We start from the raw sequence: 22,528 nt of genomic DNA on the forward strand, positions 1-22,528 counted from the left end.
GTAACAATCTCCTCTCCTGTGACATAATAAACTTTTTTGTTAGAGCCATGTCTCTCTGAAAACTCTGGAAGAGGAACTGTTATTTCAGTATAAACCTAAAATAGTAAGTCAAGTCTTGATTCCAGCAACTATAGTAACATAAAACATGAATGGAATTTCATTTAACAAAAAAGTTTCTTAAGGTAGAGTAGAAGAAAAAGCACTTAAAAAGTTTGCTATCACACAACCAAATGTTGGGATTCAAAGCCACAGGTATTCTCTCCAAAGCTCTTCCCACAACACCTTGCTATGGCAGAAAGTGGTAGACCTAGAGAATGTGATGGAAACTCAAACACAACTACTGATATGGCAATTTCTTAAAATACATCAAAATTAAGTAACCATTGGGGCACCTGGTGGCTCAGTTGTTTAAACCTTGAACTCTTGATTTTGGCTCAGGTCTTGATCTCAGGGTCATGAGATCAAGCTCCAGATCAGACAGGGTCACTCAGCCCTGAGTCTGCTTGATTCTCTCTCTCCCTCTCACCCCTTCCCATGTTCTCACACACACTCGCTCTCTCTCAAACAAATAAATAAATCTTAAAAAAAAAAAAGTAACCATTAAGGGAAGTGATCAACCACCAAAAAATTGGTTTTTCCTACCACATTCAAATGTATAATACTCAAAAGCAATAATAAATGCACTCTTGAAGTGAAAACAACTAAGTACATTTTAAAAACAACAAAAATGGTTTATTATACATTGTTTTCAGATCCTAGATAGACAGGGCCAGTGAGTGTGGAGAGGATTGTGGTGGAGAACTCCTGGCTGTTCTCCACATATATTTTAAACTTTCTCACCTGTGTGCCTTTGCTCATAGTTCTACAGAATTTCTGTCACTCCACATATTCAAATCATACCCTTCTGTACCATTATCAGCAGGAAGACAGGCTCTTTCTTTCTAGTCTGCTCTCCTTCACTGTAACTTCATGGGAAGACTGGCTTTTCTTGTGAGAGCAAGAATACAGCCAGGAGCAAATGAAGCTAAATGTTTCCTTGTTCCCATCCAATATCGGAAACAGAGTTGCTTCTTCCCCCAAAGCCCCAATGTATTTTACCTGTCTCATTGGTTTAAATTATAGATGGGCCTATCCATCTATAAACTAATCCCTGACATGGGCATGGAATGGCCACAGTCAGTTTACACAAATCATTGGAACTAGAGCAGATGATAGGGGCTTAGCCAGTGTCCACCACACCATCTCCCAAAGCCCAATCCAATTAACTCTTTTGCAAAGCTTTCCTCCTCCTTTTTCACTCCTCTCTCTATTCTAGGCTACTTGTAACTTTCCACTTCTCAGACCTCTGACAAGATTTCTTTTTACTTCTTTTATGACACTTATCAGTCTTGTGCTTTATTATCATTATTAAATTCTAATCCATACATGACTTGGGATCCTTTGGACAGCCTTTACTTATATCTCGTGTTTTCCTAAGGCCTGATTCAGTACTCCCTTCTCTACTCTGAAAATTCCCCCCAAAATACCCAATACCAGAAGAACTGGTAGTGAGTAATGCCCATTTTATTTATGGACTTACAGAAGGAAAAGGAAAATGATTCAGCTCATATGCCTCGCACCACAAAGCAGGACTTTCCAGGTCTTGCCCTGAGCACTCTCTCCCAAACCCCCATGCTCCTGATTCTGTGTAGCTAATTCCTGTCCAGATTTTTAAACACGAGACAGAGTCAGCAAGAAGTCTGTGTGGACATGATTGCCCTCATGTTCACCCTTCCTTGTTTTCTCCCTGTTATATATTTGCCATAGGTGAAATAGCATGGACTAGGTCCTCATTCTAAAAGTCACAGTATACCTGTTCCCTGCTTGTCTCTGCTTGGCCCTCCTGCTTCTGTCCTAAATAACAATAAATACAACAGTAAGAATAATTATAATGCTTGTCCCAATGTCCTTTGTCTCTAGCCTAAAAGAATGTTCCACTGTACTTCTCTAATCCTTGCAAAAATCTTCTATTTATGCCCATCACTTCATCTGTAGTTATACTGGTGGTTGAAGGGTAGGAGTAAATTTCTTGCGTGTGTGGTACATTTGTATATATCCTCTCTTCCTACAAGAGTGTAAGATTTTTGAGGAAAGACTCAATTTCTTTTTTTTTTTTTTAAGATTTTATTTATTTATTTGACAGAGAGAGGGAAATCACAAGCAGGCAAAGAGGCAGGTGGGGATGGGGGGAGCAGGTTCCCTGCTGAGCAGAGAGCCCGATGCGGGGTTCGATCCCAGGACCCTGAGACCATGACCTGAGGCCAAAGGCAGGAGCTTAACCCACTGACCCACCCAGGTGCTCCGAAGACTCAATTTCTTACGGAACTTATGTACCATACCCCATTATCTCATTATCTTAACATTAAATAAAAGAGAAAAATATTATATATGTGCTGCAGTTACTAAAGGAATTTCAACTTAAAGTTTACTATAAAATAAAACAAAGTTTATTGAACTTTGTTCCACATGTTCTACAATGCTCAACCCTTATAGCTGCCAGATAGAACTCTTTCAGTCTGGGTACAGGTTCAAATGGGCCAGAATGTAACTTGGTTTTGTTTTTTGTTGTTGTTTTGGGTTTTTGTTTGTTTGTTTGTTTGTTTACTTGAAAGACCAGAATCATTACATAACATCCCCACTTTATATATCTTTTGCCAACATCATTAAGTTTTTAGGAGATAGATTGAATGTAAACGTTTCTTCTCTGAGAAGATATATATAAGGGCACTGCTTACCCTTAGGTAATTTCTACTTTCAAGAGCTAAAATACCACTTGAACGGATTTTTCTAGAGAGCACGAGTGGTAAAACCTCACTTCTAAAAGTCATTGTGTACAGCTTCTTGCTTGCCTCTGTTGGGTCCTTGGCTTCAGCCTTAAATGACAATAAAAATAACAATAACAATGGCAACAGCAACAATAAAACTAGTATCTGACTTTCATTGAGTACTTACTATGTGCCAGTCACTGTCCTAAGTATTTTTCATACATAACCAGATTTAATCACAATGTTAATCAAATTCAATTTCATATGAGATAGGTTTGGTTATTTTCATTGCATAGGTTAAGAAATCAAAGCATAGAGAAAATATTTGTCCAAGACACTAAATAGAAGATTTAAATCAACCGCTGAATAACTTTGCTCCATTCTGCAGAGACTTGCAACCAGCGATGGCCAGTCTAAGTGAGTGTCTGGATATAGAGTGCTGCCCCCTTCCTGGTGAAGAGTCAGCTTGGAATCTAGCCCCCTGACCTGCAGTCATTCTACTTCAGTTTCATTATGTGTGGCATTTAAACATCTGCTTGACTTGACCTCTGCCTTGGCTTTTACCCAGTTTTCCTTTGGGATCATTAACGGTATGAGCTGAACTTAGTAGCTAAAGCCTGATCCCCTTACCAGGTCCTGTTCTCTTAGTTCCCCAGACAAGACTCTGCTTCCCCTTTCACCTTAGTCACAGACTCAGGCCTTTGAATTACACTGAGACCCTGAAAACCTCTGTGGCTGGAAAATTCACTTCCAGAGTACGCTAATATCCTGAAACAACAAGTCCAAGGGACAGAGGGCATGGGCCTCCCTGAGCTGTCAGAGATATTCTACTTTTTAGTGAATTAAATCTTAAGCTTTAAAGGAAATCATTTAGGAAATGATTAGGAATCATTTAGGAAATCAGTTAGGGGACTGAAATTATGAGAGAAGCCATAAAAACACTTACATTCATTTTAAAAAGTGCACATAAACAAATAGAATAGCAATAATATTTTACACATCTAGGGGTGCCTGGGTGGCTCAATGGGTTAAGCATCTGACTTCAACTCAAGTAATAATCTCAGGGACCTGGGATTGAGCTCTGTGTATCAGGCTCTCTGCTCAGTGAGGAGCCTACTTCTCCCTCTCTCTCTCTGCTCTTCCACCTGCTGGTGTTTTCTCTCTCTCCCTCTCTCTCTCAAATCAATAAATAAAATCTTTTTAAAATATAGTATTTTACATATCTAAAATTAACAATAATGGGCTTTATACAATTACTGTCAATTTGCAATACCTTATTTATTATAATTTTATGTTTTAATTTTTAAGTTTTCCTCTCTCTGTAATTTTTTATGTCATGTATATAATTCACTTTGGATGAACTACTTAACTTGAAGAAAGACATGTTTTGCAAAAACAAACACTGTTTTTAGATTTAACACATCTCCTTAAAAAAGAATCACAGAGACAACCAATGTAAACATAAAAGCTAGTGTTTACTGACTGCTCAGTACATGTTTGACATTATTATTGTTGCTGCATTTGTTGTTGTTGTTGTCAAATTAGAGATGAAGAAAATAAGGTTAATAACATCCTAACAAAGATTATGTGGCATGTGGCAAACAAAAGGTTTAATTAGTGAGAATGCCTAGAGATTCTGAAACTCCACCTTATCTAGGAAGTTTATAATTCTATGACCAAAATTATAAGGAGGCCTAGAGCCTTTAAGGATTTGTGAGTTCAAAAAGGGATGATATAAGAACTGAGAAGACACAGGATGCATAAGTAGAATTTGAGGCTGAACCTTGGGTTGCTGAAAAATGCAGAGAGGACACTGACTCTGGAGATTTTCTTGTGAGCAGAATGTAAATAACATTGACTGAGGTGTGAGTCAGATGGATTCAAAGAACCACTTTGACATGGTACCAACATAACTTCTCCAGGAAGTGGAAATAATACTATCTAAAGAAAGCAGTCATCCCTGAGATTTCAGGAGAAATTAGAATGGAATTTATTTTAAAACAAAAATACTGCGAAGAGTCAGAAATCTTAAACAAAGGAAACCAACAAAGAATCATATTGATGCATCTCAAGCCTATGCTTAACTAAAGGACCTACTTGAAAGTGCTCCTTTGAATTATTAACTTGTGTATGCCTTGCCCTTCATCCCAAAATGTGCTCACACCTTTTGGGGGTTATTAAAGTTGTATTTATGCATTCTCTGCCTCAACACGTGAGAGCAAAAAGAAGGGGTCTTGAATACGAGTCATTAACACTAGAATGGTAGACTAAAATAGGAAAGCAGAGTTAAGGGGGTGAAGCTGAAACTGGACAAACCAGAAATTCACCCACATTGAGGAGTTATGAGTGGAACAATGCGTAAGCCATAAGGCAGGCAGAGTCCAGCAAGACTGCAATCAGAGGGCGGGCAAGAGCAGTAAGTTAGGAATCAAGCAGATACAGGGAAGGCAGATCCTCACAGCACCCAGACATCAGGCAAATATAGGTCAGAAACCAAAAAGGCAGGCCAAAAACAGAAGGCATAGCTGTCACAGAGCAAAGGAAAGCAGATGGCAGAAGCCCTGGACAGGCAGAGTAAAACCACTAGTTCCATAGAGTGAAGAGAGAGGGCAAAGGTAGTGAGAAAACAGATTCATGGGCACATGCAGAATTATGATGTTTTGTGCTTTTATGCACAAAAGTAGCAGAAACAGTATTGATTCTAACAACATAACCTGTTTAACACTGAATTCTGAAATTTTCTCTTTGTATTTAATTGAATATACTATTAGTAAACACAAACAGTATACTTTATTATCTATTTGCCTCTTTCTCAAATGACTAGTAATTCAAAATAGTAATCTAAGAAAATTTTCTGTTGCTTCCTAGGGAATCACTGATATTCCCAAAACTAAACTGTCCCACTCAGATGTCAATAACAGTGGCCATTAAAAAAATACTAATAGTGGTCATAATCAAACACTCCTGAGATTCTAAGAATTGGAGATGACACAAACAAATGGAAAGATGTTGATGAACTGGAAGAACAAATATTGTTAAAATGTCCATACTACCCAAAGCAATCTACAGGTTCAGAGCAATCCCTATCAAAATATCAATAGCACTTTTCACAGAACTAGAATAAATAATCCTAAAATTTCTGTGGAATCACAAAAGACTCCAAATAACCAAAGCAATCTTGGAAAAAAAAAGAAGAAGAAGAACAAAACTGAGGTATTATAAATTCAGGTTTCAAGATATACTAGAAAGCTGTACTAATCAAAATAGTATGGTACTGGTACAAAAGTAGATCAATAGAACAAAATAAAGAGTCCAGAAATAAAGCCACAATTATATGGTCAATCTATTCTTGACCAAAGAGTCAAGAATATGCCACAGATGGTGTTGGGAAAACTGGACAGCAACATGCAAAAGAATGAAACTGGACCACTTCCTTACACCATACACAAAAATAAATTCAAAATGCATTAAAGACACAATGTGACATCTGAAACCTTAAAAGTCCTAGAAGAGAGCACAAGCAGTAATTTCTCTGACATAGATCATAGCAACATTTTTCTAGATGTCTTCTGAAACAAAGGAAACAACAGTGAAAATAAACTATTGGAACTGTATCAAAAATAAAAAGCTTCTGCATAGTACAAGAAACAATCAATAAAAGTGAAAGACAATCTATTGAATGGGAGGAGATATTTACAAATGACATATGCAATAAAGGGTAGTATCAAAGCAGATAAAGAACCTACAAAACTCAACACCAAAAAACCCCAAATATCCAATCAAAAAATGGGCAGGAGATATGGACAGACATTTCTCTAAAGAAGACAAACAGATGTCCAACAGACATGAAAAAATGCTCAACCTCATTAATCATCAGGGAAATGGATATCAAAACCACAATAAAACATCACTCCACTCCTATCAGAATGGCTAAAAACAAAACCTCAAGAAACAACAGCTGTTAGCAAGGACATTGAGAAAGAGGAATCCCTATGCACTGTTGGTAGGAATGAAAACTGGTGCAGCCACTGTGGAAAATAGTGGCTAATTTTTAGAGGAATTTCCAGTGTATGGAAGGGTATAGAATTACCATATGATCCAGTAATTCCTGTACTAGATATTTACCCAAATTATATGAAGACACTGATTTGAAAAGATATATGCATGCTTATGTTTATTACAACATTACTTACAATAGCCAAGATATAGAAGCAGCCTAAATGTCCATCAATAGATAAATGAATAAAGAAACTGTAGTATATACATATGTATGTATGTATGTATGTATGCATATACACAATGGAATGGAATATATACAATGGAATATTACTTTGCCATTTAAAAAGAATGAAATCTTCCCATTTGCAACTACATGGATGGATCTAGAGTGTATAATGTTAAGTGAAATAAGACAGAGAAAGAAAAATGCCACATGATTTCACTTATGTGTGGAACTTAAGAAACAAAACAAATGAACAAAGGAAAAGGAGACAAACCAAAAAACAGACTCTTCAATATAGGGAGCAAACTGATGGTTTGTTTTGAGCACTGAGTAAAGTATAGAATTGTTGGATCAATATGTTATACACCTGAAACTTACTCTTTATGTTAATTATGCTGGAATTAAAATTTTAAAAATAAAAATTTTTAAAGAAAAAAGAAATATGTTTTAATGTAGGAAGTCACTGCCCTGAAACCCCTAAAAGCTCCTCCCAGGCCTGGCTGCCTAGCCCTCTCCCAGGACTCCTCCTGCCCATGACATAGCCATGATGCCTAGATGCAGAGGCATCCAGGATCCCTTTCCAGGGCATGGCTGGTCTCTATACTGAAGGGTCAGGACCATGCCTCATCAGTTGTCCAAAGTTCTGAATATCACTTTGGGGAGTCATATATACTTTCATTTAACCAACTGAGCACCTGTTGCCTTTGAGGACACTAAGAAATTGCCTGTGATCACCATCCGCACTATCTTCACCATTCAGCTGTTCCACTTTGGTGTTGTCAAATGCCAGGATCCTCAGTCATAAAAGTTCTCATACCTCCCAACGTCCACTGCCTTGTCATACACACTCTACACTTGTCATCCCACACTACAAATGCAAGACAGTAACCACTGACACCCCCCACCCCATGGCTTTGGCTGAAGCTTTGGATCCCTTTATTTTACCCTATTAAAAGTTCTGGATTTCTTTATCTGCTGTGGATAATTAATGTCCATTTTTGTTACCTTACTTAATATTTCACATGATTGACTCTCCTGTTCGAGTACTGCTTTTTCTTTTTCATTTTCAGCATTATTTTGGACATTTTGCTCCCTGTATTTACTTTCTTACCTACTAGGACTCCCTTTACATCTTTGATCTGTCCTCTCATTAAAATTCAGAGTCCACACCAGTCTTCTGCTTTGATTGAAATGAGTAATTCTTCCCTGTGCCCATGTTTGGCAGGCATTTAATAGTAATTAAAGATTTCCCTGATCTGTTCATGGGGCTTTCTGATAATCAACAGGAAGTCACTTTGATTGATAGTCACTGTCACAAAAATAGGAAGGCAGAACCTCTTAACAAATTTCCATGAAGAAATATTCAGTAGATGAAATGTTCCAAATGAATGTCCAGACATATTTAACCTCAAAGCAGCGTTTTTTTAAAAGGACAATGTGAGCTTTATTGTCTAGCAACCATATCAAAGTAGAGCCTGGAATAGGAATTCTGAGGGTCCCTGAGGCCTGAAAAAACCCCTAAGGTTCCCTTTCTTCTACTCATTAGTGGGAACTCTTTGGTGGTGTGAGGGATCAACTAGAAATCTATAGCAATAAAGCTGGTGGTGAGACTGTCCTGGCAGGTGAGAAATTAAGACAGGAAGTGAATCCTGTGGGCTTTAAAATAATGAGGAGAAATGGCAAAACCAACAGCAGTGGGTAAAGGGCATGAACAGCTAAAGAGTCTCCATGGGTCATCATTGGAAAACATATTATTTCAGTATATATTCTCTTGATTTAGTGCCTGCTGCCTGAGGTCTGTGGTATCACTAAAGCTAATAAATCATTGCTCTAGATGACAGCCTGAGCACCTGTGTTTTATCATACAGCAGGAAACCCTGTAAATTACCAAGAGAAGCAACTAGTGACCATGCAGCAGAGCTAAGAGAATCAGTCAAAGCCTCAGTCCATTAAGACCATTTCATTTTATTTGCAGGTGCATTAAAAGAAATAGGGAGCACTGCAAAAAAGATGAGCCCCAGCCTTTTGATTAGCATTTAATGAGAACGACACAGGGCGGCTAGAGCAGACTCCTAATGGTCTACAGATGGAATACATCCTCGGTGGGACCTCACCTGCTTCTATCTGCCCATTGGCTATGCTGCAATTTAGCTTATAAAAGCAACAGGACAACTTCAAGGGAGTGAGTTTGTGGCAGAAACAGAAACCTTGCTTTGTGCTTTTGTGCCTTTGAGCTTTGTTTCGTAGAGAAAGTTGGCTTATGGATTCACTTGGTATGTCATACTTTTAAAAACTTTTGATTCCATGCCTTCCTCTCAAACAAATTGGCCAGGAAAAAAAAATGCCAACGTTGGATATACTTCTCTTAGCAAATTCATCAAAGTGAGTAAGCTCACTCTTTTTCCCCTTAACTTTTTATTTTAACTACTTCTGTCTTGTTACAATAACCTCTATATTCTTCAGCATTCACCAGAGGCAGAGTAAAAGGAAGCTTGACTAAAGAAGCTGTGTGCGCCACTCACTTAATGGAGCCATCAGCCATAAGACACACGTTCACAGGAGACAACCTGCAACAGTGCTTTTGTCCAAGCACTACTTGACTTAAAGTCTCCTGTCATTAAAAGAAAATCAAGTGCTCCTAACTTAGGTCAAGAGGACATTAAACTGTGTAGGGCCAGGTTTTTGACTACCTAGAGATCATTAATCTGGGTTGAATACATGCAGTATTATACTAAGGTCACACTTCTTTACACGGAAGGACTCAGAATATCCTTGCTGGGCTTCCAAATACAAGGCCAAGAGACCAGATTTCAGCATGCCAACTTCTGGAAGACCAAAGAAAGGGAATTCTCACTATCTCTAATTGTCTATTCCTAAAATAGCCAGATAGCCATAATTCAGCAAAAAACCAATAGCTCTCTATTCCTTGTCATTCACTTAGAAACTGTGAGCTGGATAGGGACATACAGTAAGCAGTAGAGCTTCTCTTCACATACTCCCTCTCTGCTGAATATGGGAAGTAAGTCCTGTAGGAACATCAATAGAAAGATGCCCATTCCGTGCCTCTCTGTGACTGCTCAGCCAGTTCTCAATTATTCAGGGAGAAGTCCTGCCATATTCTGGGCAATTTTCATTCTGTGTATCCCTTATACTCTGTCATCCTCTCTTCACATGCTGTCCGCTATTTCTGGTTGTGCCATTGCTGTGGTGACAGAAAGAAGCATCACCCATCAGCAACACCCCCCCCCCACAAGCCATGCCAATGGCACTTCAAGCAGGGCTGCTAGAGTAAGTACTCCATCAACTTCCACCTCTCAAAGCTGTCAGCCCAAGATGATGTATCTACAAAGGGATTTCAGAGGTTTATAAGCAAATAATGCCGCTTCCAAAGCACATATTAACTGAGCAAACAATACGCTTAATTCAGCATGTGCATTTGCATATTTACACAGAAGCCCCTGATGCTTATTTGCCTAAGATAATGAAAGAGCATCCAAGGGACCTTCTCCACTGGAGACTTCTCCAGTACAGAAAAAATGAAGGGCTGATTTAGTGTTTTAATTTCCTTTTTCTGTGGGGAAGAGTCATTGTTTAGATTACTTTAGATAATCCATAGTATCTGATAAAAGAGGGATTGGACCAAAATAGAAATTCTTACCAATTGTTTTCTTTGCAGCACTGCTGATTTATTTCAGTATGTTTTGCCAAATTTTCTTCAGACTGCCACATTTTCTTCAGTCTGAAATGAGGTTAATAACACCTGTAGAAAGACAGGGAGTCCTAATGATATGTAAAGCTGTGAAGTCCAACAAAGTTTTATAGTAATGTGAAATCCTAACACTAGAAATTAGACTAATAAGCTATCTCTACTCGCAGCTGTCCACAGAACAAATGGTTACTCACAAACACCCTGGGTAATCAATTAAGAGCAGCTTCAACAGAATTCCTCCTTTCAGATTTTCATACCTTAAATTTTTTTCTTTTGGTATAATAGTCTCAAATATGATTTCTCTAGTACATCCTATATAGGCATGCCTTCCAAAACTCTTTTTAGATTATTAAACAATAGAAATAATCAGATACTCAACATTTCCTTTTCTCAGGTAAACTGAGCTGTTTATCATAAAAATCATCAGTTGATTTGAATGGAGAAAGACATCAAAGAGACAGATAAGAACAATAGGCACCTGGGTGGCTCAGTGGGTTAAAGCCTCTGCCTTAGGTTCAGGTCATGATCTCAGGGTCCTGGGATCAAGCCCCACATCGGGCTCTCTGCTCGGCAGGGAGCTCTCCCCACCCACTGCCTGCCTCTCTGCCTACTTGTGATCTCTGTCAAATAAATAAATAATCTTTTTTAAAAAAGTTAGATAAGAACTGATTTTACTTGCATACTAAATGACTATGAATGTATAAAACCATAAGGAGTTTGCAGAAAATCTACTACTGGAACTAATAAGTAAGTTTAATAAAGTAAGGATACAAGATCAACATACCAAAAACTGTAGTCCTATATACTAGTAACAAACAATGGGAAAAGGTAATTTAAAAATCAATACCACTTACAGTAATATCAAAAATCAAGGTCATGTGCCATTGAAATAACAAGTGACAAATGGGTTAATGTGACAGAATGTTCAAAAATAAACCCATACATATACAGTAAATATGTTATAGACAAAAATCCAAGGCAAATCAATGGAGAAGGGAAAGTGTTTTCAACAAATAGCATTGGAACAACTATATAAATGTATGAAAAAGTGAAAAAAGGGAAATTGACTCCTTCTTCATACCATGGATAAATGTGACCTGAGATGGATATAGACTTGAACTTAAAGCTAAAATTCTAAAGGCTTTAGAAGAAAAAACAGAAGACTATTTCTATAACTTGAGGTCGAGAAAGATTGCTTAGGGAACACAAAAAATACTAACCATGAAGTACTAACTTTATTAAAATTTAAAACTCATCCAAAGACACTCCTAAGAAAGTGAAAAAGGAAGCTACCAGCTGGGAGTCTATATTTGTAATACTCTTATCTGACAAAGGACTTATATCCTAAATATATAAAGAACTCAATGATAAAAAGACAAAAATCCAATTTTAAAAATGCAAAAAAGTTTTGCATTCACACTTCCTAAGAAGATACAGGATTCACACTTCACAAAGAAGACATGGAATGGCCAATAAACACATGAAAGGATGTCCAACATCATCAGTCATCAGGGAACTGCAAATTAAATCCAGAGTACAGTGACACTTCCTACTCACTAGAATAACTAAAATTAAAAAGACTCTCATAAATTGGTGGTAGAATGTAAAATGGCATAACCATATTGGAAAACTATATGGCAGTGTCTTAAGACAAACATACACCTACTCTGTGATCTCTTCCATCCCTAGGTGTTTACCTAAAGAGAAATGAAAACATGTCCACACAAAGATTTTGATGGAAAGCTTTCTAAATAATGGCCAAAATGCAAAAAAAACACACATACATACCATCAACAAAAAAATGGGTAAACAAAATGTGGTATATATCCTATAATACTAATCAGCATTTAATGTTTAAAAATGAACTACTGATATGTGAAACAACATAAGTGAACCTCAAAAACATCATGTATAGTGAAAGAACTAGACATAAAGGAGCACATAATTTATTATTCTGTCACAGGAATGAAGTTCAAAACTAGACAAAACTGATCTATGGCACTAGAAATCAGAGCATTGATTGCATACTGGGAATCAAGACAGCCTAGAAGAAGGATCAGTAAAACTTTCTGGAATGGTGAGAATGTTCTGCATCGTCTTTGGTTTGTTGGTCACATGGACAAATGTTGGTCACATTTGTCTAAATTCATTGACCTGTACACTTAAGATCTGTGCATTTTACTGTATATAAATTTTACCTCAATAAAAAGGAAAAGGAAAGAGAAATAATCACATGGAAAATATATATAATCAATTCTATATTACCCATGTCCAAAATATAGAGTGCACTAATATTATTTAATAATATTATTATTCATTGAACCCATGCAAACTGATATCATTAAATACTCATTGAACATTTGCTGTATAGTAGAAACCTCTTTAGGTGAGCACATTTGATAGATTTTGCTCATTTTATCCTCATGATAACCAGATGAAGATACTTTTTTTATTATCACCCCCACTTTACAGATGAGGAAACTAGAGCTCAGAGAATTAACTTACTCAGGATCACAAAGTTAAAAAGGTAAAGATTAATAAGAAACTTGATCAGAAAAAGATATATTGTATCTAAGTGGTGAAGAGTACTAAAAAAAGAGAATGTGAAAGTTTCATGAATTCAGGGTAATATTAATCATGATGATAAAGAGAGCTAAGATTTATTGAGCACTAACTATATGTCAGACAACTCTAAATACTTAGAGAATTTTAATTTATTAATTCCTCACAATGACTCTGTAAAACAAGTATTGTTATCCTTGTTTTTACCGATGAGGAAATTGAGACAGGGAGAGTTTGAATCATCTGTCCAAGATGCAACACAAGTAAACAGCAGAAATTGCCAAAATATTAGAGAACAGACAAAATAAAGAGAAGGAACCTGCAAGATGTTTGCATTCCTGAAAACTCAGAAGTGAGATGTTATCCCTCAAGAACACAGTTGAGGGATGCCTAGGTGACTCAGTGGGTTAAGCCTCTGCCTTTAGCTCAGGTCATGATCTCAGGGTCCTGTGATCAAGCCCAGCATCAGGCTCCCTGCTCAGCAGGAAGCCTGCTTCCCAGTCTCTCTGCTTGCCCCTCTGGCTACTTGTGATTTCTCTCTCTGTCAAATGAATAAATAAATAAAAGCTTTACCAAAAAAAAGAAAGAAAGAAAGAAGACAGTTGAAAGTTAGCCATGTTAAGAATGCCCTAATTAGAAAATTCATAAGCAAAGCAAGTAATAGGGGAGAAAGTAACATATTCCAGCTATATTCATCTTCAGGGGAGGACTTAGGAGGTGCTTGGGAGGGAACTGTACATTGGATAAAAGATGCAACCCCAAGAGGCTAGTCTCAGTTGTACATTGTGATCGAATATTCTCTATCTAGTAGAACTTCTGAGATACCACAGGGACATTGAAGTACAAACTGACACAATCTCGGGCTTTACTGTAAACCAACTACAGCTTTATGAATGTACATAGCTTCAGTTGTTCTGCCAGCAATATTACTGCATAAGTTAAGCCCCAGTCTAGGGAACAGTAAAGCACATTTTTCTTCTGCGGTGGCCAGCAGTTTGGGCATGGCACTCCAGGAGTTGCTGCCATTGAGGGAACTTGAGACTGCTCAGTGGAGCAAGAATAGGTTAATGTGAACAGGTGCATATGAACAAGAGAGTGTCTTTTATTGTGAGATTATAAAATCATCCTATTAAGTACAAAATGTTGACTCGAAAAGGAAAAAGCTATGACAATCTGTCTTGATGGGATGCAAAACAACTCTTCTTCCCTATGCAGTTCAGCTCTGTCTCCTTCCTCACAATGATGAACTCGATCACATCTCTCCGAGGGCTGACATTTACCAGCAAGCTTGGCAGCAAGGGAGACAAACCCAGTCATTCCTAAGGGCTGAGCAAGAGGACAGATGAACTTTAAGTCTCTTACTTACCATTTTACACACTTGGGCTGCAGGCTGAGGGAGAGAAACCAGCTCAGTGGGCAATTGAAGGCAATGTGGTCTTGACCGGCTTTCCTACTGCAAGAACACCAGGTGAACGCAAAGATTTGTTTCTAATATGCTAGCAGAGAAATTCGAGACTGGAAAGTCAAATCCAGAGATAAACACTTAAATTTTTTAACAGGCTAACTCTAAGCATATGCTCTAGGAACAAAACTGAAGAAACATCCAACAGCAGGTATTTTTCTTTTTCTTGGGAAATTTGAGAAACTCTTTTTCACTAACTTGGGGGCAAAACTGTGTGAAATGATGGTTTCTAGTATATTGGCTTTTATCCATCGTTTCTTGAATACAGAGAAATTTTTGTCTTGAAAATCACTCAGTAATGACAATGAGGACAATACAGTGCATTTTGCTTTGATCATTGCAAGGATGAAACAATACTACCTCAATTATCTTTTAACCACTAGAAATACCTGATGTAACCAGGTACATCTTTAATATAAAACATATGAGTGTTTTCTCTGTAAAACGCCAGTACATATATATAATGTGACACTGGAGGTGGCATGGCAATTAAGGGTATAATTGCTGTAATTACTGATGGAATTACTCATATTCCTCTATGCTACTTTTTCTAATTATCATGGTTTAATGAAAATGTGTATTTTTGCATTGAACAGGATGTGGCCATCATTTGGCTGCCTGCCTGGGATGATGTACAGTGTCTGTCCCTTGAATGAACATAGAGCAGAGAGGTCACCACTTGTTTGCAGGAAGAAGAGGTTTCTGGAACACAACAGGCAATTTAAATGCATGTCATGAACATCCTGAAAAAAGCTCACAGATGGGTTTCATTGGAAGAAATATAACAGTAGGGGGGACATTATCCTAGAAGGAGCCCAATAGCTTTACAGTCTTCAGACTTTAATGAGAATGACTTGCAAAAATAGTACAAAGGCTTCATACTGTTTGTCCATTCTTCTTCTAGTCTCTGACTCAAAAATGGATTCAAACAGCTCCATTTTTCCTGATTTTGTTACATTCTTTATCACAAGAGTGAGGCCTGAAAGATTGGTGCTTTAAACATTCTGACAATTCCAAAACTTAAAAGAAACCTACTCTGTCTCTTTTTATTTCATGTATTTTAAATTTCTTGGAAACTTAATTGGCAGGCTATACTGCTTATTTATTCATCTATCAGCCACTTGGACATAGGTTAAATAGACACCCATTGAACAAAGACTATATGGTCATTCAAAACATATATCTAATATATTCTGTTTTTTCTAGGAGTAAAATGTACTTTGTAAATCCAGATAACTATTGGTGTCACAGCCACTTGGTATCACTTATCAGAAGAGCTATAGTACTTTATTATGTCCATGAAAATCTTGGAAGGGAAACAAAAATAAAACTAGGAAAATTATCTTGATTCAATCACTCAACAATTCTAAAGATCTGCTTTCAGAGCCTGTATTAGTCTCCTAGTGTTGCTGTCAATAAATTAGCACAATATGAGTGGCTTAAGACAATACAAATTCATTATCTTACAGTCATGGAGGTCAGAAGTCTAAAATGCGTCATTAGAGCTGTATTCCTTCTCAAGTTCCAGGAAAGAATTTGTTTCCTTGACTCATAGCCACATCACTCCAACTTCTGCATCTCCTCCCACTATCTTGCTTCATGCCTACAAGGATCCTTGGGATTACATGGGGCCCATCCAGATAATCCAGAATAATGTCCTTTTCTCGAGGTCCTTGACTTAATCACATCTGCAAAGATCCTTCTGTCATAGAAGGTAACATAGTCACAGGTTCTGGAGATTAGAATGTAGACATCTTTAGCGGCCATTATTCTGCATACCACAAAGTCTTTTATTTTAAATTGGAAGTAGAGGGATCCTTTGCCTCGCCTTCTCTTAATTTATATTTTTTTCTTTAAATCAAATTTTTCTGAAGAGAAGTCAATTACTGTTTTTATTAATCCAATTTTTATAAAGCTAAAAAATGTAAGAAATTGCATGTTTCATGTTTAAGTCACAGAGCTGTTTGTTATCCTTCCAGTTTTCATTCGCCTAGTCAATGAATGGATGTTTCCATCATGAAAATTAGAACCAAGAGAATATACACCCAGGTATGTGTTTCTAAATTAAATTAAAAGCCACTTTTCAGTTTAAACTATTGTCTCCTACCTCTCTTCATGCACTGACATAACTACTGCATAACTTTTTTCCTGACTATCCAAGCTTCTCACTCTCCTATTCTCAGACTTCTACTCAAGTCCTTCACCTCTTTTTGCGATATCCTTTTCATTGTTTACTGACGCCCCCTTCTGGTAATGTTTGAGTTCATGGCAATCCCAAAATTTCCCTTATCACACTGAATGCTGAGTTAACAAACTGAACAAAGTTAAACCAGAAATAATATAGCTTCCTTGGGGGCAGCTACTGTTATCTTATGTGTTTTTGTACCTTAGTGGACACTTCTGAACCACCCTAAAAGGCATTCATACATGTGTCAGGAATGGAATAAGGATATATAGCTACACAGCAGAAAAAAAGTTTCTGAGTAGGAAGATAAACAATAATCCTGGATAAATACTCCTGGAGAGATCCACACTATAACAGTCCTTCAGTATTAGTCTCACCTACCCAGTGAACATGTAGAAACGAAACACATCAACTAAATGACACAGTAAATAAGATAATCAATGAATCATTACCTAACTGGTCACCAGCTCAGATGGATATATATAAACAAAAACATAAATAGATAATAGCAATACACAGCGAGTATCCTATGTGTCTTCTGTGTCCTAGGGCAAACTGACAAGATCAGGTGACAAACCCTCTTTATTTTTATATCACATATTTTAAATGCCTTGGAAACTTAATTGTCAGATAACACCATCAATTAGTTTATTTATCAGCCTGCTGGTAAAATTAGGTAAAAGTTGTAGTATATGAATTTTGTGCACATTCCTAAGGTATAAGTCATATCACATTCTTCTAGTTCTATAAATTCATAAATTCAGAAACCATTTATTGAATGCCTTCTATATACCAGGCATTGAGATAGATATGAGTCAAGGATTAAAAAATACAATAACTTTTGCCTTCATGGACAGTTAACATTCTAGTGAGGACCATAGATAATGCTCATGATAAATAAATCAAAGATATGTTTGATAATGTTATGTTCCAATGGGAAAAATAAAGCAGGGGAAAGGATGTGAATTGTTGAGGGTGTGAGGAGATCAGATTTTGGACAAAGTAGCCAGGAAAGGCCTCACTGAAAAGGAGACTTTTAGTTAAAGTGGGAAGGAAGTGGATCAATTAGTCATGCATGGTATCCTGAGGAAGAGCATTTCATACAAAGGGGATAGCAAGTTCAAAGGCCCTATGATTGCGAGGTAGAAGTTAAGAAGGCTAGTATGGTGGAAGCTGAGCGAAAAGGTTGAGAGTGGTAGGAATAAAATCAGAGGGAAAATGAGGAGACAGATGCTATGTAGTTTGTAGGTCATGACTAAGACTTTTTCAGAATGAAATGGGAAGGCATTAAAATATTCTGAACAGAGTGGTCACATAATCTGACCCATGCTCAACAAGGTCAATCTGTCTTCTACATTGCACATAAGCTAAAGAAAATTAAAGGCAGAATCGGGACAGAAATGATGGTGGCTTGGACCAGGTCGCTATCAGTAGGCACAGTAATAAATGGTCAGATTTTGAAGAGGAGAGTCAAAAGAATTTGCTGAAAAAGTAGACTTGGGGTATGACAGAAAGAGAAGAGTCAAGGATTAATTCAAGGTTTGAGGCTGAACTACTGGAAAAATGGGGTTGTCACAATTGAGATGAAAAAGACCATAGGAAGAACCACCTTGAGGGGTGAAAGTGTCATGATCACCAATTTCAGCTTGCATTGGTGATGGGGAGAAGCTCTTCCCCACATACCACCATGCAATTCTCAGGACATCAGTTGGGCATCCTATAATATAACTCAACCATTACATTATCTATCTGGACATAGCATCAGCTTCCACTGGTTAAGGGCTCAGTCCTACAAGACTGTCCCCATCTTCAGAAGCCAGTTGAAAGCCCAGATTGTTACCTGTGCTTGTTGCCAACTGGTTATGAATCAGATATTCCTATGACTCCCTCCTTCCTGGGTCCAATTAATTGACTAGAGCAGCTCACTGAACTCAAAGAAAATTTTTTCTTGTTAGATTACCAGTTTATTATAAAAGTTTATAACTCAGAAACAGCCAGATGTAAGAGATGCATAGCCAAGTTATGTGGGAAAGGGTAAGAAGCTTTCATACCTTCTCCAGGCACACCACTTTCCCCAAATCTCCAAGTGTTCACCACCCACAAACTCTCTGAACCCTGTCCTTTTGGGTTTTATGAAGGTTGCATTACACAGGTCTGATTGATTTAACCATTTGCCATTGGCAATTGAACTCAATCTCCAGGCTCCATCTCCTCACCTAGGGAGTGGAGGGCCTGAAAGTTCCCTTCTAATCACAAGGTTGATCGCCCTGGCATCCAGCACACAAACATACACACACCCCTTAGGTATATTACAAAAGTCACCTCATTCACATTACAAAAAGCCTGTATGTCTCTCATCACTTGGGTACTTCCAAAGTTTTTAGGAACTCCATGCGAAAAATGGGGATAAAGACCAATGTATACTATGCAACCATCAAAAGAAATGAAATCTTGCCATTTGCGACAACATGGATGGAACTAGACTGTATCATGCTTAGCGAAATAAGTCAAGCAGAGAAAGACAACTATCATATGATCTCCCTGATATGAGGAAGTGGTGATGCAACATGGGGGCTTAAGTGGGTAGGAGAAGAATCAATGAAGCAAGATGGGATTGGGAGGGAGACAAACCATAAGTGACTCTTAATCTCACAAAACAAACTGAGGGTTGCTGGGGGGAGGGGGGTTGGGAGAAGGGGGGTGGGGTTATGGACATTGGGGAGGGTATGTGCTTTGGTGAGTGCTGTGAAGTGTGTAAACCTGGTGATTCACAGACCTGTACCCCTGGGGATAAAAATATATGTTTATAAAAAATAAAAAATTAAAAAAAAATTTTTCAATAAAAAAAAGACCAATGTATATTTCTTATTATAAATCACAATGTCACAAAGGGAAATTCAAAAGCCTAGTTTAGAATACATTTAGCTTGAAATGCCTATTAGATAGCCAGTTAAAGATGTTCTGAAGCTAGTTGGATATGCATCTTGGACCCATTCAGCTACAGACTCCCATCTACCTGACTGGCAGGATAGTTTCCCAGGGTTATTTTCCTCTCCACTGGATATCGGGAACATAGGCTTATATTATACTAGAAAACCAGGAAAGGACCTGGTCTTTAGTCAGTGGTAATTCTAAACATTGCAGATGCTTCTTCTTTCCCTTCATGCTGCTGTGAAAAGCTGGTAAATTGTCCCTCCATTGTCCACAGACCCATTCACAGAGAGACACAGATGACCTTCAGGACTCAGTGAAAATGTCCAGTCATTAATAACACAGGCTGAGACCATCATAATCAAATCAACTTACTTTTTGACTTGAGAAAGTTCTTTAACTTGTCTATACCTCATATCTATAAAATTATTAGAATACATCAGGACCAGAATCTACCACAAAGGATTATTGTGAATATTTATTAACAATCATAAAGCACCCTCCTGTCTGTAGAGTGGTACTTGGCAATTGAGCGATAATGAAGAGCCATTGTTTCCACTATTGCAAAAATCTGCAGTAGCCCCCACCTAAGGTGTGAAATGCAAGTGGAGTCACCAAAAAAACCCAAAAAACAAAAAACAAAAAAAACGTGCTCCAGTGGCACAGTTGGTTAGCATATGGTATTTACACAAGTGGGGCCATAAATTCCTAATATTCTTTTAGTCTCAAGGACTTTCAACATTCCCCACCCCATCACCTTTAAACTTGGCCACTTTTGCCTCTTCATTATACACTTTCCTTCTACCTACCTCCTTTTCAAAGATTCTGAAGGAAAGAGATCTGTAAAGTGAGAAAAGGAAAATTTGAGCTTATCAAAATGTCTTTCCTCAGACTTTTTCTCTTAAAGCAAGAATAGGGAAAGAAGTTACTAACACTCATGGATTTTTTTTTTAAATAACTCATCTTTTATATTAAGACTATGCACACCCCTAAATATGTGTATTTCACCATTTTATGTTCAGGTTTCAGAATCTGTACAAGTTTGTTAGTTAAGATTGCTTGATTGAACCATGATAAAGAAATATAAGGTGCAAGAAAGTTCATAGGGTATGTAGACAAGCTCTCATCCAACAAAAAGCATCTTTGGGTTAAATGACTGCACAAAAAACGCAGCACCCAAATTTGAAGCCAAGACTCTAGGCCTTTCTTTTTAGTGCTCCTCTACCTTATCGCCATTTGTCTCCCTCAAGTAAATACATGGAAATCATTTGTATTTACCCCATCAATTGTTTAAATGTTAATGAGTGCTTCAGAACTTTTTATAGCATATAAATATAGGAAAACATTTCTGGTATATTTCTAGTTAAAAAGCAAGTTCTTATTGCACCAAGTTCTCATTACTAACTAAACAATCTGACCCAAAACAGCAATTTAATCAACTCATCCTATTCATCTATTGTCTGAGAAATATGCTCCTATTTTTTTTAAACTTTATGTTCAATATCTGACATTAGGAACTTTTACTCATCTTTTCTGTCCCATCTTAAAAGCAAAATTTACTTCAAAAATACTCTCAAAAGATAGCTATCCATTTTAGCTGAAAGACAGTGGATCTTTAAATTTTAAGATCTTTTGTTGAACTTCCTCCAAAGCAAAATTTCTTATAGTACTCAATCAACTTGTGAAATATTTTGGTCTTATATAAGCTTTTCACTGATTCCAGGCAATAGCATTTTGACAAACAAGTTTACCATTGAAACCAACAGTTGCAATTCAGTAGAAAGAAGTTCTCTCTCTTTCATTTTAATAACATTTCTGCACAAATTCCAAAATGATAGGGTCCCTGTTATTCTGGGTACAATGCTCATTACTCATGTCTGCTGGGGCATTATTGGATGTATACTTTGGAATAAAGAGGGCTTTTACAATGTCTAATACGATGTCCTTTGCAATCTGTTATTAGCCTGTGCATCGCTTGCCAGTTAATCATTCCATTATAGATTCTGAAAATCTCACTTCCCAGAAGGATTGAAATGCAGTGTGCTACAAAATTAGAAATAGCTATATGAAAATGAAGTAAGGATAACAAATGTTATAGATTGGTGCATAAAATAAAGGCTTCAAAAAATGTTTGTTCTAGAGATCTCTGAATTCTTTCACCGTAACAGAAAAAGGGCAACAGACAAGCAGAGAGACAAGAGAGCTAGGGACCTGACCACAGGTGAAGAATAAAATAAAACTAGCTGTTTGTACAGGAGTTTTTGGAAGCTAGCCAACATAATTAAAAATCAAATTAACACATACATCAGCTCTCTATTTACCTGCCCTGTCATCTGAGAGCAGAAAAGGCCGATGCATCTCGGCAGTCATCCCCAGAACCGCACAGCGCCATTAATCTCACTACTTGTTTATGTGTTATGGTTGGCTCCCTTGCTTCTGTGTACTTTGCTGCCATCTCCAGGAAACTGTGATGACAAGAACAGCCCAAATTGGATAGTTGTTATAGCCCTAGAAAAATGTCTTTGGATTTTCCAAAGTGACTGTATGTGAAAGCACCTTTAATTTCTTAGAAAAACCTTTGGAAATTCAAAATATTTGTAACTATTGGTGATTATTAAATCACAGATACAATATCTGTAGGTTACTTATTTGG

The 22,528-nt window shown here is 37.4% G+C and overlaps 1 long non-coding RNA gene across 1 annotated transcript in view; it reads right to left on the reverse strand.

Annotated features, from left to right (window-relative positions):
* Positions 1 to 22,257, reverse strand: part of LOC309863176 — a 354,484-nt gene extending 332,227 nt beyond the window's left edge. The window contains exon 1 of the long non-coding RNA XR_014310915.1: positions 22,197 to 22,257. This is a non-coding gene — a long non-coding RNA (uncharacterized lncRNA). The remainder of the gene's footprint in view (positions 1 to 22,196) is intronic.
* Positions 22,258 to 22,528: the final 271 nt, after the last annotated feature.

This window comes from Mustela nivalis (assembly GCF_964662115.1).
Source record: "Mustela nivalis genome assembly, chromosome: 4".
Taxonomy (NCBI): Eukaryota; Metazoa; Chordata; class Mammalia; order Carnivora; family Mustelidae; genus Mustela; species Mustela nivalis.